The sequence below is a fragment of the Panthera leo genome, chromosome E1 (assembly GCF_018350215.1).
Source record: "Panthera leo isolate Ple1 chromosome E1, P.leo_Ple1_pat1.1, whole genome shotgun sequence".
Taxonomy (NCBI): domain Eukaryota; kingdom Metazoa; phylum Chordata; class Mammalia; order Carnivora; family Felidae; genus Panthera; species Panthera leo.
Genome location: NC_056692.1, coordinates 34,571,363 through 34,589,267, shown reverse-complemented (window position 1 = coordinate 34,589,267; position 17,905 = coordinate 34,571,363).

Here is a 17,905-nt window from a genome sequence, read left to right as displayed (position 1 = left end):
CCACTGTCTACAATCCTGTGTGCCACTGTGTCGTTCTGGAATTGTGGATGCATTTGGGACAGGGATGGTTATCTCTGAGATGTTTTTTCTTTAAGGCCCAGTCCAGATAAGGACCCAGTGTAGAAGATACAAAGAAAAAAAAAAAAATGTGCTAGATGATAAAGCTGTCACTGCATACCTGGCCAAGTGTTTCAACCAGCACTAGCTGATGGAACTTTCTGTGATGTTGGAAATGTCCTGCGTCTGCATGGCCCAACATGGTGGCCACTAAACTACATGTGAGCATGTATTGAGTGCTTAAAAATGTGATTGGTGTAATCAAGAAACTAATTTTAACTTAATTAAGTTTGAACAGCCACATGTGGCTAGTGGTCACCATAGTGGACAGCACAGATTTGGATCAAGCCAATTTAGAATAAAATGTAGCCCGGGGGCACATGGGTGGCTCAGTCAGTTAAGCGTCCGACTTCCGCTCAGGTCAGGATCTCAACAGTTGGTGCATTCGAGCCCCGCATCAAGCTCTGTGCTGACAGCTCAGAGCTTGGAGCTTGCTTTGGATTCTGTGCCTCCCTCTCTCTCTGCCCTTCCCCCACTCACGCTCTGTCTCTGTCTCTCAAAAATGAATAAAAGTTTAAAAAAAAATTTTTAGAATAAAATTTAGCCTAAAGACATCTTACCCGTGTCAAATTCAGTCCCTCATAACTATATTGCAATCTTTGAAAAACACAAATGCTAATGGTAATAATAATAAGGGGTTCAATGTTATTTTGATAGCTCAGACTGGGGTAATATCACAGGGTCATCATCCAGTCTGACTTTTGACCATCCAGGGCCCTAGCATCTGTGGGCTCGCTTAAAACATGCTGGGACCAGAGGGATCTTGCCAGTAAGTGCCTTCTAAAAATTTGGACCATGAAAGCAGCTAAATGAGCTACTCCTGGGATGGGCAATGGTATTTTCCCAAGCAGGGGACAACGTTTTCCCGGGTATCCTGAGATCTGAGGGAAACTATAGGGAAAGAGTCTTACAAGGAAGAAGATCTTAATTTATCCTGAAGCAGCCACCTGTTGGCCCAGGCCTAAAAACTTCAGATCAGGGACTGGAACAGGCCCAACTCAACAGACGTGCAGGGCCCGGCCCCCTGGTTTCCTTAATTCTTACTCCATCGGAAGAGCCTTTCTTTTGCCTGTACTTGCACCTCTTGGCAACTAACTAGCAAGGAAGCTTCACCCTTTCTCTCCGGCAGCTGCGTCCTTTGCAGCAGCTAGGGGAGCCCGGAGTTCTCTGGTGAGTGGGAGCAGGCTGGAGCGAAGGTGAGGGGACATGAGAGCTGAACGGGGCCACAGGCAGCAAAAAAGCAAAGCCCTCTGGCCATACACATCACCTACCCCAACTAGCAGCCCGTACTTCGGAGAAGGGGGACCCGCGAACAGAAGCATTCAACGACCCTGGGCCTTGAAAAGAAATGGTTTCATCTTGGGGGGTGGTAGGCAGGGGGATGGGAGTGAGGCTGCCAATGTGGCCGCTGCTCTGTTTAAAAACGCTCTCGGGGGCACCTGAGTGGCTCAGTTGGTTAAGTGTCTGACTCTGGATTTTGGATCAGGTCATGGTGTTAAGGTTTTTGAGTCCTAGCCCCGTGTCAGGCTCTGTGCCTGCTTGGGATTATCTGTCTCTCTCTCTCTCTCTCTCTCAAAAATAAATAAATAAACATTAAGAAAAAAAAACCCCACACATTCTCACATAATGGCGCGAACTAGCAAAAGGAAAATAATTACAGCATTTTAGCCAACAATGCATCTGCTTAAACTCAGGTATAAATAGATCCTCAGTCCTCCTCCGCTCAGCATAACACTTGAATCTCAACGGTGAGCAGCCACGGGGAGGGGGCAGGGGACTGTCTTCTGGGGAAGTGAGGGGGCCTAACCCTAACCCCACCCCTGGGCATTGTCTTCTGGTGAGGTGAGGGGGCCCTCCCCAGGCCGGAAGCACCAAGCCACCATAAAGTACCGCGTGGTCTCTGGGGAAGAGAAAAGGCCAAGACAGGGAAGGGGAGCATCCAAAATCCCTCCCTCCTCATACGTTGTAGAACGGTGTAGCCACTCTGGGAAACAGGTTTGGGCAGGGGGGGCGGGGGGGTGGTGGTTCTTAAAGAGTTAAACAAGCTTATGATACCACCCAGCCATCCCCCTTCTAGGTACTAATGCAGGGAAATGAAAACCTGCGTCCACATAAAGACTGCTATACAAACGTTCATGGCAGCTTTATTCACAATAGCTGCAAGCTGAAAACAGCCCAAATGTCCAAAAACAAGGGAACCAGTGAACACTCTATGATTTATCCATACAGTGGAATATTACCCAGCAAGAAAGAAGAAAGAGCTACCTACAGACACAAGGATATGGATGAATCTCGAAATTATTACGCAGAGTGAAAAGACACAAGGGTCCAAACTGTCTGGTAATATACATGAAACGGACAAATCTGATCTATAGGAACAGAAAGCTGATCAGCAGATGCCTGGCAAGGGATAAGGGAAGGTGTTAGGGTAATGGACATGTTCTAGACCTTGATTATTGTGCTAGGTACAAAGCACATACATTTATGACTCTTCAAATAGTGCATCTAAAGCGGGTACATTTTATTATACGTAAATCAGAACTCAATAAAGTTGATTTAAAAAATCATCCCTTCCCAAGGGCCTGGATGAGGGGGCCGGAGCCTCCACGCTGACAGAAGTGGCCACAGGCCAGCCGGCTCCTCCTACGAGGTGCAGACAAACGCCTTTCCAGAAAGCCCAATCAAAGATCAGGGAAGTTTCCCTCGAGGCCTGGTAATACCACCAAGCTGGAAAAACAGCTCCCTGGCAGCCTGGAAAAGGTCCCTCTCTGGCCCTTGATCCTTAAAAGGCTGGAATTTCTGGCTGAACAAGAGGGCCTGGGCTCAGTCCCCGGCAGCTTCTCCTCAGCTCCGGGCAGGATGCCCAGCCACCCTCACACAGGTGCCAGCTTGCTGCCCAAGCACAGGACCTGAGGGCCCCAGCAGGTCCCCACAGCCCTGCTGGGGGCAGAGAGAGGCCTCCCGATGCCCAGCCCATTCTCTGCCTGCAGAGCAAGTTTGCAGGGGAAAGAAGCGACGCCCCAGCCCCCCAGCGAAGCTCAGGGAGTCCGGGAGTCACCCGAGACCTTTACTCTGAATGGGGCTGGCTGAACAGCCCCCAAAGGGAGTCAGAGAATTGGTGACAGGACAGGCCCTGGAGCCTCGGACTTTGAACCCTTAGCGCAGTGCCCTTTCCTCCACACTGGACTGGGTTCCCAGGTATTGCCAGGGGAGGGATTTTTAATGGGGCTGGTTCTGAGCAAGAGCTCTCCGGGACAGGGCCTATGAAACAAAGGGTCTGTGTGCCACAATGGCTGGATGGCCCTTGGGAGGAAGTTCTGTGGCTGCTGGTTTGTCAAAGTGGACATCGCTTTTGCCCACTGGCTGAGGCCAGAGTTGGCTGAGGCCAAGGTCCTCCCTTCAGACCTTTCTTTCTTTTTTTTTTTAATGTTTATTTATTTATTTTGAGAGAGAGAGAGAGAGAGAGCAGGGGAGGGGCAGAGAAAGAGGGAGACAGAGAATCCCAAGCAGGCTCCACGATGTCAGCACAGAGCCTGATGCCGGGCTCGATCTCACGAACCGAACCGTGGAGATCATGACGAGCCGAAACTCAGATGCCTAACCCACTGAGCCACCCGGGCGTCCCATTCAGACCTTTCTGATTCCGCCTTTCAGGGCCTTTGAGGCCCATTTAACCCTCTGTGGGATCTCGGAGAGGTTCTATTCACCATGAGATCTGCCCTTTTGGACCGCAGGGGATCTTCAAGGGCCCCAAGAGCCTCACCTCCTCTGCTCTGTCTGGTTTCATCCATCTCTGTCTCTATGTTTGTTTCCCCTCCCCCACTCCCTGTTATCACCTGCACCTGTTTTTCCTGCCCTGCTCAATCTCTCCAATCCACAGGCTGTGAATTCCCAGGGGTCCCCTCCCCTTATCTTCCAGGCAGCTGTTGGCCTTGGCCTGAAAGGTGCAAAATTAGCTCTTCCTCTCCTCTTACCCGCTGCACTTCCAGTAACCCAATAGCCACACATCACAAGGGAGAGCCCAGGGTTAGGGGGCTCAAGAAGTCCAGCGTCTGGCTGTCCCTGCCACGTGGCCCCTGCCACACGATGTGACCGTGAGCTGGCCACTCATCCTCTGCTCCTCAGTTTCCCCATCTATAAAATGAGAACACCGTCACTCTGTTATCTCAGCTCTGCACCGCCCCCCAGCACTCTCTCTCTCTCTCTCTCTCTCTCTCTCTCTCTCCATGTTTTAAAAGTTTAGGGCTATCGGGGTGCCTGGGTGGCTCAGTCGGTTGAGCAGCCGACTTCGGCTCAGGTCATGATCTCGCGGTCCATGAGTTCGAGCCCCGTGTCGGGCTCTGTGCTCAGAGCCTGGAGCCTGTTTCAGATTCTGTGTCTCCCTGTCTCTCTGACCTTCCCCCATTCATGCTCTGTTTCTCTCTCTGTGTCTCAAAAAATGAATAAACGTTAAAAAAAAATTTTTTTTTTTAATAAATAAATAAAAAATGAAAGTTTAGGGCTATCGGGGCGCCTGGGTGGCTCAGTCGGTTGAGCGGCCGACTTCGGCTCAGGTCATGATCTCGCGGTCCGTGGGTTCGAGCCCCGCGTCGGGCTCTGGGCTGACAGCTCAGAGCCTGGAGCCCGTTTCGGATTCTGTGTCTCCCTCTCTCTGACCCTCCCCCACTCACGCTCTGTCTCTCTCTGTCTCAAAAATAAAAAAAACGTTAAAAGTTTAGGGCTATCAAATTACATTTATTCAGTAATTGTTAACCCAGGAGCCAATTTCGTATGAAACAAAACCAATCAGAGCTTCTGAGCTGCATGCCACGGTTTTCTTTCATATAAAACAGGGTCTTGAATTAGTAATTACTGAATAAATGTACATTTATCATGTTCCGCGTTATAATTCCAGCAAAGAAACTTGACATTTTAGTTAAGCCTGTGTAGCCTTCACACAGATAAGCGTTCTATTTCTGCTAGGCTTTTCAAAAGATAAAAAAGTCAGCCCCAGGTCTCTCCCTCTCACTCTTTTCTGGGGGTGGGGGGAATGGGGAGTCAGGGACAGGTGATCTTTAAGACCCCTTGTGTTGCTGGGTTAGCAAGCCCCAGTGTGTCCCATTGGCCAGCACATCAGTTGCTCATTAGGCACAGTATCATTGGTCCCGCCTACCAGTGCCAGGCCTCCCATCAAATACCAAAGAAAATGGCCAGCAGGACCAGGACCTGGGCCCCAGGACCTGTCCCAGCACAAACCTCTCTACTCCTTGTCTGCCTATCCAACCCACAAGAATTCAGGGCAGTAACAGTGGAAGCAGGAAGGGGCCACAGTTGGGGACACCTTAGGAGTTTCCCAAGGGAAAGAGAACAGGTGCCTTGGCCAGAAGACAGCACCGGGGACAGAGGCTGTTCTCTAGACCATCTCACAGGGTTTAAAGCAAAGGTGCAGGGGCGCCTGGGTGGCTCAGTCGGTTAAGCGTCCGACTTCAGCTCAGGTCACGATCTCACGGTCCGTGAGTTCGAGCCCCGCGTCGGGCTCTGGGCTGATGATGGCCCAGAGCCTGGAGCCTGCTTCCGATTCTGTGTCTCCCTCTCTGTCTGACCCTCCCCCGTTCATGCTCTGCCTCTCTCTGTCTCAAAAATAAATAAACGTTAAAAAAAAAAAAAAAAAAAAAAAAAAAAAAAAAAAAAGCAAAGGTGCAGGAGAGCTGACCTCCTTACAACCCCCGTCAAGACCTTGTTCCAAAGATGGGAGACGGCGAGGCCCAGGGGTGTCACTTTCATGCTGTTCTCTTTTTCTGTCCCCTGTACCTCAGGTTCCCATGGACTAGGTCAAAGGCCCTGAGCTGGACAGGATAACCTGCGTTTCCAATCTTGGCCCCACTTAGCCCCTCCCTACCCTCCCTACTGAACATCCCACCTCAGGGGCTCACAGGTGCTTCCCATTCAACCTGTTCAAACCAGCCCATTACTCTCTCTGGTGGAGGGGAACTGTCCCTCTGGCTGGGTTCCCCAGCTTTGCAGGTAGCCACCTGTCACCCCAGTCCTGCTTCTGACCCAGGAAATCTGGCATCCCTGATTCCTCCTCCTCCTGGCCCCTCCTCCAGATCTCCAGGCCAGGGTTCCAGGCACTAATAAGGTTTCCTCTTTCACCTCTCTGCAGCCCCCCACTCCTGGCCCATCTTGTCTTCCACTCCCTCAGCCCAGGCCTCATCTAGCCCTCCTGGACCGTGGTCGGGTCCCACCTGCCCCCCGCCCTCCCCCCACCCCCCGCACTGGAATCAGATGAGCTTTTGAACTTTGCCTGGGACTGATCATTCACAGCCATGGTCAAAATCTTTAATGACTTCGTCATCCAGAGACTCAGCCTGTGCGAGAGGGAGAATGAAAGACATAAAGGGAGTAACCTGAGTTCTTGGAGGGAAAGACGAGGAGTCATCCATCAGGTGCAGAGACAGGAAGTGACTGGCTCAGGGTCACCCTGTAAGGCAGAAGCAGATTGGCATGTTCACGGGCCGGTAATGCTCTCCCTCTGACCACTCCCCTGTTACCCTACTGGACACTGTGCTCCAGCCACACAGAGCTTCCGTGTACCCTAGCATGCTGTTTCACAGCCCAGCTTCCTTCCTCATGCACTCATGCCCTTCCTCTCTTCCCCTACCTCCACAGTCCTAGCCACCTGCCCAAGCCCAGCTGAAATGCTGCCTCCTCCAGGAAGCCCTCCCTGAATGCCTATCCTGCCACACCTCTTTTCACGTCACTCCGTCCTCTCAGACTTAGGTTAGAATTAATCCTGCCCATGCCCCCTAGGAGGGGCAGGACTCCTCTTACTCACCTTCAAGGCTCCAAGAGCACCCTGCAGTGTCTGGCCTGCCACAGGTGTCCCACAGGTATTTCCGGAAGGAACTATCATAATATTTATTGTTGTTAGGAATGACTGACGTTGACGGAGCCCTCGTGTGAGTCAGCCACCGGGCTCGACATGCGAGTATGAGTACACGCATCCTCACAACAGCTCCACCGACTAGCCCCATTTCACAGATGGGGACACTGGGACTCAGCAGGAAATAAGTCGCTTGCCCTGGGTCTCACTGCTGGAAGATGGCAGACGAGTCGAAAGTCTAGATGCAGCCCTGTGCCCCTTGATCTCTGTGCTCTGTCTGCAGCCAAGATGGCAGGGAGCTGAGGAGCTCATCAGTGCCCAGGACTCCACTGGCCCCGGGTGACCCTGCCAGTCTCGGTGGCCCCTGCGGCCCCAGGCCCGAGGACAGCAGCCCCTCCGGGGGCCACAATAGGCTTTGTGACACAATAGGCCTTCCACTCAGTCCTGCTATGCCAATAACCCTGGTGGTTTAGACAGTGACCTGGAGTCCCCAGCCTATGGTGACAAGAGTTCCCTGCTGGCCCCTTGCCAGAGGGACACAAAGTCCCTTTGCACATAACCTCTCTTTGTCCCCCCCGTTGGCAACAGCAAATAGGTCAGGCCCAGGGCAAAATGGTAAGGTGGCAGAAGGTTGTTTAAGACACCTTTTGCGGCCTCTCTGTTCTGTTCCCCTTCCGCTCGGGGTTTTCTGCTGGCTGACCCCTCCCTGTGCCTCGGGTGGACGTCGGGGCTTGACCCTTCATACCCCAGAGAGCAGCATGAAAAGGACTACAGGGAGGACTTCAGGCTCTTCAGGGGAGGCGTGGAATAAAAGCGGGGGTTCTCCTTGCTCGTGAAACCTGGACTGACCTGCACCTGGTCCCCATGACAGCCTGTCATTGTCTTGTCTCTTGGGTGCCCCCTGATCACAAAGCTCAAGGGGAAACACGCTCCCTCACTTGTTTCCCTCACTGGATCCGAGGCCCTGGGTCACGGCTCCCAGACAGGGGGCTGGACACCACCCCCCCCCCCCACCCCGTCCCTGCCGCCACACCTGTGCCCCACCCCACTGAAGGGGCCTGCTCCTGGTCACCCATCCTGTGTGTCTGGCCTGCACTAAGCCTTTATCATCACAGGCGCCCTGAACCCCTCCCCACTTGATGGATGAGGACACCGCCGAGGCTCAGAGGGGTTCACACGCCCAGTGCATGAGTTGCTGGGATTTGAACTTCGGTCCACGTGGCTGCAAAGTCCTTGCCGCCTTGATCCCCTTTGTTCCCGCTGGAGCCCGGGCGGGCACAGAGCCTGACGCTTCTGCTGCCTTCAACTGCCCAGCCCGGGCTGTCCCCAGGGAGCAGAGGCCAGCCAAGGACATGGGAGAGGGGCTGCCCGTCACTATGGTGTCACCCCAGCGGCAGGGTCAGCGTGTGCCGGTCGGCCCGTTCTTGCTTCTGGGACTGTGGGCAGCTATAACCAACCTGAACCTCCTTTTTCTCTTTTGTGGACTCCGAGCTAAAAATGCCTATTCTTGGAGATTCCGGTGAGGATTAAACGAGATAATCCGAGCCACGTGCTTCGCAGAGCGGTACATGGTAGGTGCTCAAGAAAACCTTGCTGTCTGCCTGTGAGCCGGGTGGGGGTGGGGCAGGGCAGCGACCGTGACGAGATGGCACAGAAAACCCACAGGAAACTTCATCACAGAGGCTGACAGCATAGTTGAGGGAAGTAACAAAACAAGAAGAAAAAAAAAAAAAACAAACCTTAAAATTTTGGCTGAGTAAAGGCAGCAGTATAATTACCATCATTTATAAAAACGGCTTCCCATTAATGGCTAATTCCCGTGAAGCGCGACAATGATTATTTCATTAACTGTGTGTCAGATTAACTTTGTTGTAGGTTTTATTTGATTAAAACAGCGAACTCTCAACACGTATGCTCATTCTTCATAGTCTGTGCTTTCTGGAGCACAGTCCTCGGCTGATGACTTTTTCGAAATTAGAAAGCATATTTCCAGGGAAGTGTCCTGTAAAATTCAGTTAGTTTGATTCCTCAAAGCAAAGTGGGGCAAGGTAGGGGGAGAGTTCCAGAGCTTCCCGCCAGCACCCACCTTTGGATTTGCAGCGGCCAGTGATGAAAGGTGAATCACCTGTCAATCTTTTAAAAACTTTGGGGGCTTTTGTATTATTTGAATATTTTACTACGTGTGGATGCATTATTCTGTTGTGGTGGAGGGTGCTGGGTTCCCCCCCCCCCCGCCCCCCACCAACACATTGAGAACTCCAAAGTTGTTCCATTCTGGATTCTATTTCCCCCGTGGGGAGACAAGGTTGCTATCTGTCATATGCACTTAAGCGCCTGACATTTTTCTCATTTTCTGATAGGCGGTGCAGCCCCCCACCCCCCACTCTTCCCCCCTACCTTCACAGAGGAAAGCTGCTGACTGACAGGTCCCAGCTGCACAGGGAGATAGCTGCGAATTTCCAATAGGGAAGCGTCATGCTTTGCCAACGCTGGGGAAGACAGAGCAATTGGCTGGAATCACAGACGTGGGTGATGGTGCAAGAGGAGACAGTCCTAGAGGAAGTCTCCCTGGGGCTGGGCTTCCACATCTCCCCTGAGGCCGGACTAGAGGCATTGTATCCAGACACTCAGGCCCTTCAGTGGCCCCTTTCACCCCCAGGAGCCCTGGACCGGGGTGGGGGGCGGGGTGCCTGCTGCCAGGGGGGCAGTTTCTGCAGGCCACACGACAGCCCGGGGACCCTCTCCCAGAGGTCAAGTGATATGTGTTGGGGGAGGTTCTGGAGGAAGAGTCCAGTTCTAGCACTCAACTCCCACAGGGCAGGGAAGATAGGGTGGGGGCAGCAAAGATCCCTGTCGTCATTACAGAAAAGAGAGGCCAGAGATCCGTGAGAGGGGACTCACATTGTCTCAAATCCCTAGAGCCTGTGCAGACCGAGGTGGAGGGTGGGAATGTCAAGGCTCTCGAGGACAGAGGCCGGGAAGATCTTGGATCCTGGAGGACCAGGCTGGGAGGAACTCATAGAGGAGCCCCTGCTGGTGCGGGGGCAGGGGAGGCTTGCTTGTTCCCTCCGCTCCTGATCAGAATCCTGCACCCTGGTGTGGCCTGTGTCAAGAGGGTCCCCAGCTCAGGGCTCCTGGAGACCGTCCTTCCCCAGCCCCAGCCTCCCTCTCTGTGGTCTGACTGCTTTGCCTTTGGCCACTGGACATAAGGCCTAGGGCAGCACCGTCCCACAGGAATCCAGTGTTAGGACATATATAACTTAAAATTTTCTATAGCCACATTAAATTAAAAAAATTTTTTAATGTTTACTTATTTTTGAAAGAGAGTGCGAGCGGGCGAGGGGCAGAGAGGGAGACACAGAATCCAAAGCCGGCTCCAAGTCCTGAGCTGGTCAGCCCCGGATGGCAGGGCTCAAACCCAAGAACCGTGAGCCAAAGTCGGACGCTTAACCGACTGAGCCCCCCCCTACCCAGGCACTCCTCTGTAGCCACATTTTATTATTTGTTAATTTTATTATTTTTTTTTAAATTTTTTTTTTCAACGTTTATTTATTTTTGGGACAGAGAGAGACAGAGCATGAACGGGGGAAGGGGCAGAGAGAGAGGGAGACACAGAATCGGAAACAGGCTCCAGGCTCTGAGCCATCAGCCCAGAGCCCGACGCGGGGCTCGAACCCACAGACCGCGAGATCGTGACCTGGCTGAAGTCGGACGCTTAACCGACTGCGCCACCCAGGCGCCCCTTTATTATTTTTTTTTAACATTTATTTTTGAGAGAGAAAGAGACAGACAGAGCGTGAGTGGGGGAGGGGCAGAGAGCGAAAGAATCCGAAGCAGGCTCCAGGCTCTGAGCGGTCAGCACACAGCCGGATGAGTGGCACGAACGAACGCACAGACCATGAGATCCTGACCCAAGTCGAAGTCAGACACCCTACCGAGTGAGCCACCCAGGCGCCCCTACAGCCACATTTTAAAAAGTGCAAAAGAAACAGGCGAAGTTAATGTGAGGAACACGTGGGGCCTAACCCAACATATCCAGCATATTATCATTTCAACGTGTGATCAACATCAAAATGGACGAGATCTTTTACACCCTTTTACTGCACTGAGTCTTTGAAAGCTGGTGAGTAGCTCACTCGTGCAGCACCCGCTGGTTTGGGTTACATCCATTCTCCCATGCTCCTCAGCCGCAGGTGGCTTGTGGCCACCATGCCTGGCAGCACAGGCCCTAGGCTTCCCTTACGCCTGCCACTCCTCAAAGGGGCGGTCGTTTGGTCTCCAGACTGTGCTACCTTTCCCCAGTGCAGGAGCAAATCAACCTTCGGGGCTGGGCAATCGTCTATCTTACCTTTGTTTCTCGAGGGAGGCCGGTGGGGAGGCCAAGAGCCCTGAATTGGGCATCAGTGGGCACTGCCACTCAACCTGCTGTGTGACCTTGAACAAGTCACCTGCCCTCTCTGGGCCCCAGTCCCATGCTCTGCCGGGAGAGGGGTTTCTATTAGAAAGTTTCAAGCAGTGAAACTTGTTTTTCCAAGGAAATCTCACACAGAAGCCCACGTGTAAATCAGAGGCCAGAGTTGCTGTCATTTGAAGAGGGTGTGAGCTTGGGCCCGGCCTCCTGCAGCCCCAGCCCTGGAGGTACCTCGTAGCCCAGGCCCCAGAGGACCTAAGAGGAAAACCCGGCACTGACACTCAGTCCAGAGGTCACATTTCACACATCATTTTGTGAACATGCAGAACAACACGGTAGGCTGCTTGTGGACCCATGTCTATAGTAGAAGTAAGAAAATGCAGACGGAAAATGCATCAATTTCAAGTTCAAGGCCTCCTCTGAGAAGGGAGGAAGGACACAAGCTAGGGATGGCACTTGGGTTCTACTGTCAACATTTAACTTTTTGACCAAAGGAGACCTAAAGAAAATATAGCAAGATGTTAACATTTGTTCAAGCTTAAGGTTGGGCGTGTGGCTATCTGCACTTCTCTGTATGTTTGAAATATTTTATAATTTAAATTTACTTAAAACTTTAAAAAGGGTAAACATATATAATCTGATGTCACTTTAGGCAAAGAATTTTTTAAAAAAAAATAGCAAAGTCAAACGTAAGTTCCCTTCCCACCCTCTCCTTTCCAACCTCCCACCCCTACCCCAATGCTCCCTAAGACCCCTCCCACCTTCCTGCTCTGATAGTCCCGGAATCCAGGTGCTGAATCAACCAAGGGTCGGGGCTTTGGGGAAAAGAAATAGAGCCAAGCAGTTATTCTATAAGCACTGATTGTACCTATGGGTGTCAGACATGTGGGGGCGTCCGGGGTGATTAAGACCTGACTCCTGATTTCAGGAGAAATCCAAGAGGAGAGACCTTCCCTGGATGACCTGGTCCCAATGGGAGGGAGAAGGCAGGATCTGTCCCTCCCCTGGCCCCCATGGCCCCCAATCTGTAGCCTTTCGCAACCCCCCCCCCCCCCCCAGCCAGTTCTTGCTGAATCACCCGCTCCCATCCCAGTCTGTCTCTCCAGTACACTCAGATTGCTCTGGGCTTGCCCAGCCAGGTCTGGAAGACACCGCTTCCTTCCCCCTCTGATATCTGTGCACTCCCCACGAGCCCTGTCTCTGGTTCCTCCCAGCAGCCCCTCCTCCCATGTCTGCCGTGGCACATGCTGGATGCTAGGGGAAGGTTAGGAGACTTGCCAAGGTCATCTTGCTGGGCTGGGCACAGCAGGCGGTGGAAGGCTGTAGGAGGACAGCCATGCACCAGGTCCAGTGGGGTTATTTCATCCCAGCAAACAGGTCCTGCTGGTTTGCCATTTGGAGAATTTGGCCCCAATTCCCACAGCCTGGTTAAATGGTAACTTGTCTTTGGTTGTTTGTGGAAAAGGGACAGAGGAGGAACAACCAGCTGTGAAGATGAGTGGGTGCGAGACCCAGCTAGCTCTGGCTTCGGGACCGTGTGTGAAGCTTATTTTCTGTATTTTTTATTCTTTTCTGTACTCTCCCCCTCTCACCCATCTTCCTGGGCAGATGTGTAGGAGCAAGGAGGTGCGGTGATGGTAATAACAGAGTTCCACAGCCATCGGGGGCCTTTCATTGGGAGATTGTTTAACCAAGAGCCACTGTGCCCATTTTACAGAAGGAACCACAGAGGCCGAGAAGAGTGAGGTCACTATGAGTCACTGGCTTTCCTGGCCTAACTCAGACCTGGCTCCATAGGGCCGAGCCAAAGAGGCAGAGCAGGCTGGGGTGGGGGCAGAGGCTTCGCCTGACAATCTCTGGTTCTTCCAACAGAGTCGACTGTCCTTGTTGGCCTTTGATCCCCTCAGTTGTGTGGTCAGAGGGTGGGGGCCACCCTCCTCCCTTTGTTCAGCGCCTGCCTTATTACAGAGCTGGGCACACAGGATCTCATCTGCCCCCACAACAACCTTGTTCGTAGGCAGGGCCGGTTTTACAGACCAGGAAACTGAGAGTCAGCGAGATTAGGGCCCTTGTTCAAAGTGTCACAGCTGGTCAGCCCGAGGGGGACCAGGCCTCCAGACGCCAGCCTGGGACACGGACATGTCTGCGGTTCCCAGGCTGGTGCCAGGCCTGTCCCTGCTCCTGGCAGAAGGACCCCGGGACACAACATCTCCGGTCTGAGTGTTGGGCTGATGCGTGCTAACAACCCACCAAGATTTGTCTCGGAATGGACAGTCAGTTGGAGAGCAAGGATCCAGAACAGCCCTCCATTTTTCCCTTTCAGGCTAGGTTAGCCCGTCTCTGCCCTGGCACAGTCTGTCCGCTCACTGCCAGGGTGCCAGTGCCGGCCGAGTTTACTGTGGTCGGCCTGGCCATTCCTCAAGCATCAGGGTCTCACTGGTCACCATGTGCTCACCTGGTGTCAACGCTCCAGTGAGAAGAAGGAAGGTGGAGGGCCCCCACCCCGAGCCCACAACTCCAGGCAGGCAGAGGGAGTTTTTTCCAGCTTTTGGAGACCTTGGCGAGGCCCACACACCCGCTCTCAGTCCGTGTGAGCCCTGAGGTGCCCAGGGCGGGCGGCGCTCCCTAGTCTGAGATTACATGCAACAGAACACAGGCCTGGGTCGTCCGGTCTCCGTGGAGTCCTAGTTGTGACTCCCTTTCCTTCTTGGTACCCTGGAAAAGACGCCACCTTCCTCAGCGGGTCCTGTGCAGGTGCAACGGCCTGAAGCATGTGAAGGAGCCCTCCCCCCACCCCAGGAGGCCCCCCGGGGTTTCCCCAGGAGGAAGCATGGCATCCTCACCCCCGAGCTGGCTCCTGCTCCAGCGAGGCCACCGGATGCCGAGCTGGGGCCACAGGTTCTTTACCGAGGACTCTGTTAGAGGTCGGTGAGAGGCGGGAGCCAGGGTCACAGGGAGGGCGGGCCGAGGACAGCCGCCCACAGCCCACAGCAGGCCGCAGCTGGGGCTCCCCCCACACTGAAGGCTGACCTCGCTTTCTCCCGCACGGAAGCCATGTTGTGTGAATCATCATTTAGCCTCTGCGGGAGCCTCCCTGAAGCTGGAGCAGGTGGCCCTGGCAGACGTGTTCTGGAAGCGGGGTGCTAGACCTCGGCCCCCGACACTGGGCCCACCTTCCCACGGGGAGGAGGCCGAAGGATGCAGCCCTGGAAACTCCTGTCAGGTGCTTCCAACCTTTGACCCAGTTCCTGCCTCCCTGGGGGAAAGCCAGAATGGGAAATGGTGTGGCTCGTGTCCTGGGGGGGGCCAAGTCCAGCCACTGCCCTTTGATGCAGTCAGACAGCTCCCTTCTGCTGAGAAAGAATATGTCTCAAGTGGCCATCATGTTCTTCTTCTGTGTATGTGGTGGGGGGGTGGGGGCGGGGCAGATCCTCGGGCCTCTGTTTCAAAAGGGGCTTTTGGTCTCCCCACGCCTTCCGGTGCTCCTGCTCACAGGTGCCTGCCTCCCTCAGGGCACCCCTGTGGATCACTCTGCACCCCCAGCATACTGGACTGGGGCGGCCCTTACACAACCAGGGTGAAACCAACAGTGTCACATCACAGTCCATCTAAGCAGGAGGCCACAGCAGGTGACTATAAGTCAGTTTAAGGCCGCGAGGGATGGAGGGTCCATAGGGACCCAGGGGCAGACCATGATATGTGTACAGCAAAGCTCCTTCCTGTCCTCCCCTGGGTACACGGCCTGGAAAGCAACCCCACTTCCTTTGGCCCTATCTCACTCAGCTACTGAGCAGCCCACGCCCTCCGTCCCCAGCAGCAGGCTGGGGCCCCTCACCCTAGGAGGTAAAGGAGGAGTGGGAAACGGAATGAGGGGCTGCGGCCGTCCTACCGTTGGGTCCGAATGGCTGTCTAGAACTCACAGAAGCCTCCCGAGAGGTTGATGAGGGACCCCTGGCATGGTGGGAGGTCTGCCCACCCTCCAAGGGAGCTGAGAGCCCGAAGGCACAGGTGTCTGCGTGGAAGCTGAACAAAGCCTGGCAGAATAGGGGTCCAGATCCCCGGCCTGAGGCTGAGCCTCTGTGAGTAGGACAGGCCCCAGCAATTTGCCCGAAGATGGAGAGCCTCAGGCAGGGCTGGACCCCAAGGGGGATGGGCCAGGAGGGGAAAAGCTGGTGGTGGAAGGGAGCTGGCTGCGGGGCCTCCTCCGAGAACAGCCCATCCTCTTGTGTGCTGGGATGGAGTGGGTGGGTTGGGGGCACAGCTGGAAAACAGACGGTGCCCCTGGCCAGAGCTTGGGAAAGGAAATGGTTGAGGGAACCTTCTGAGCATGCTGCCCGGCCCCTGCAAAGAGCCTCAGAGGAAGAGGCTGCAAAGAGGAAGCCCCCACGGCCTTTCTCAGGGCCCTCCAGCCTGCACACCACACGGGGGTGAGCTCTCTGAAGCTCACGCCCTCTCCTGCACTGTGCTTCCAACTCCCGACTTCCTGATTTCCCAATTTCTCCATTTCCCGATTTCCCGATTTCCCACAGAACCATCGGTGTTCTCCCCACTGTGCAAAGCACAGAGGTGGTTCCACCCCAGGGCCCACCCACTGGGCCCAGGGGGACCCATATCCCCATCCTGACTCCCTCATAACTCAGGGTATGATTGGGCCAGTCACCCCTACTTTCTGGACCCCTGAATCCTCACCTGTGAACCCAGGACATGAGACCAGAACAGCCCTGAGCCACCATCCGGACCAACAGTGGCCCCATTCCATGACTTTCCTCACCAGATGCCACCCCCTCATCCTCCCCTCTCCCAGGGGGAGCCCATGAATAATTGTGGCTTCTCCTCCTCTGTTCCCAGGCTCCTTTCCAGGATCCTATATCAAGGGGTGTGGCATTCAGGGGGCTCCCCTGGAAACAACCTAGAGTTCCCACTCACCATTGGAATAGGTTTTTAGAAATTTACCACGCACCCGTATTATTATCTGATTGTTTAATCTTCATGCAAGGTAAATATCATTAGCTCTATTTTACAGATGGGGAGAGTGGGTCTCAGGTCTGTGGCTTGCTCAAAGTCACCTGGCAAGACAGGGGAAGGGCCGAGTTCCCGCGTGGGGCCCGGGACTGGGAAAGGCCCGCCCCAGCATCACGTAGAGCCCCCTGGTCGCCCTCCTCTGTGGGGCTGCTGCGTGAACACCCAGGCGCCTCCATTCAGGGCCTGGCTCTGCAGACAGCGGAGCCTGGTGATGTCAGCGTTGCCATGGAAACCCTTCCCCGGGCGTCGGGCAGGACCAGCCTCCCCGGCACAGTTTCCCTTTGTGTGGACTTTGCAATGTGTTGCCAAGGCAGTGGGGCCTGCTGGGCGGGTTGGCAAGGGGTGGAGAAAGCAGACAAAAACCCACATCGCATCCCAGCAACCAGCAGCTCACGACTGGGCTCACCGAGCCCCTGGGAGGGAGGGGCCGCAGGCTAGGCTTTGAGGGTGGGAGGGGAGACCCTGCACCCCTGCACAGGACCCCTGCCTGGAGATAGCCTTTTATCATCTTTAGTGCTCTGTTGGGGTCCTGCCACCTCAGGATCACCTGGGCTGGGGTCTTATGGAAAAGTCAAATTCAGGCCCACCGCAGTCCCCTTGGCAGGGGATGGGGACTAGCTGTGGTTTAACCAAGTCCCCAAGGCAATTCGGGTGTGCAGTCAATTCTGAGAACCACCCTCTAGGAGAGAATGAGGTTTATTGAGCACCTTTTCCCTAATTTATCTTGCATAATCCTCTCCGCAGTCCTGAGAGGGGGAGGTGAACAGAGGAAATAAGTTTGGGGTTTTTTTGGGTGTGTGTGTGTGTGTGTGTGTTTTAATCCACATTGTACAGGGGAAGACGCTAAAATTCGGAGAGGTAAATCCCTTGCTTGCCCACGGTCTCCAAGCTTGGACGTGGCAGAGTCTAGATTCAAACCCAGGGGTCCAAGGCCCTCCCCCGCAGGCCTCCCCACTGGCAGGGGCTGGCAGCCCGACATCGTTAGCCTCCTCCTCCTGCTGGGTTTCCAGGAAGAATCCTAAGGTACCTTCGTAGAGTGCGCCAGCTCTGTCCGAAGCCTCCCATCAGCTCCCAGATCTGAGAGGAGCGTGAGCCCGCGGAGAAGCGCAGCGCTGGGCCCCTCGGCAACCGCAAGGCCACCCGCAGAGGCTCAGAAAGCCTGCGGGGCCCAGGGAGGATGGCCTGCCCTTCCCCCACCGGGGCCCTCCCGCCACGCCCTCCTCGCTCGCAGCCTGCCGGGGCCTCCTGGCTCTCTGGAAGGGCTCCCGAAGTCCCTGGTCCCTCCCCCATGCCCCGGGGGTAGGTGGCTGCTGACCCAGTGCACACAGATGCCCCAATTCTTGGAAGCCTCCAAAAGAGAAACTCTTCGACCTTTGCTGGCCTTTGCCGAGCCTCGGAGCCGACGGGACAGCTGACTGCCTTCCTGCGTCCCACCCCCACACCTCCTTCTCTCTTTGAAGACCAGCCCCCGTTTTCTGAACGACCTCTCCGGG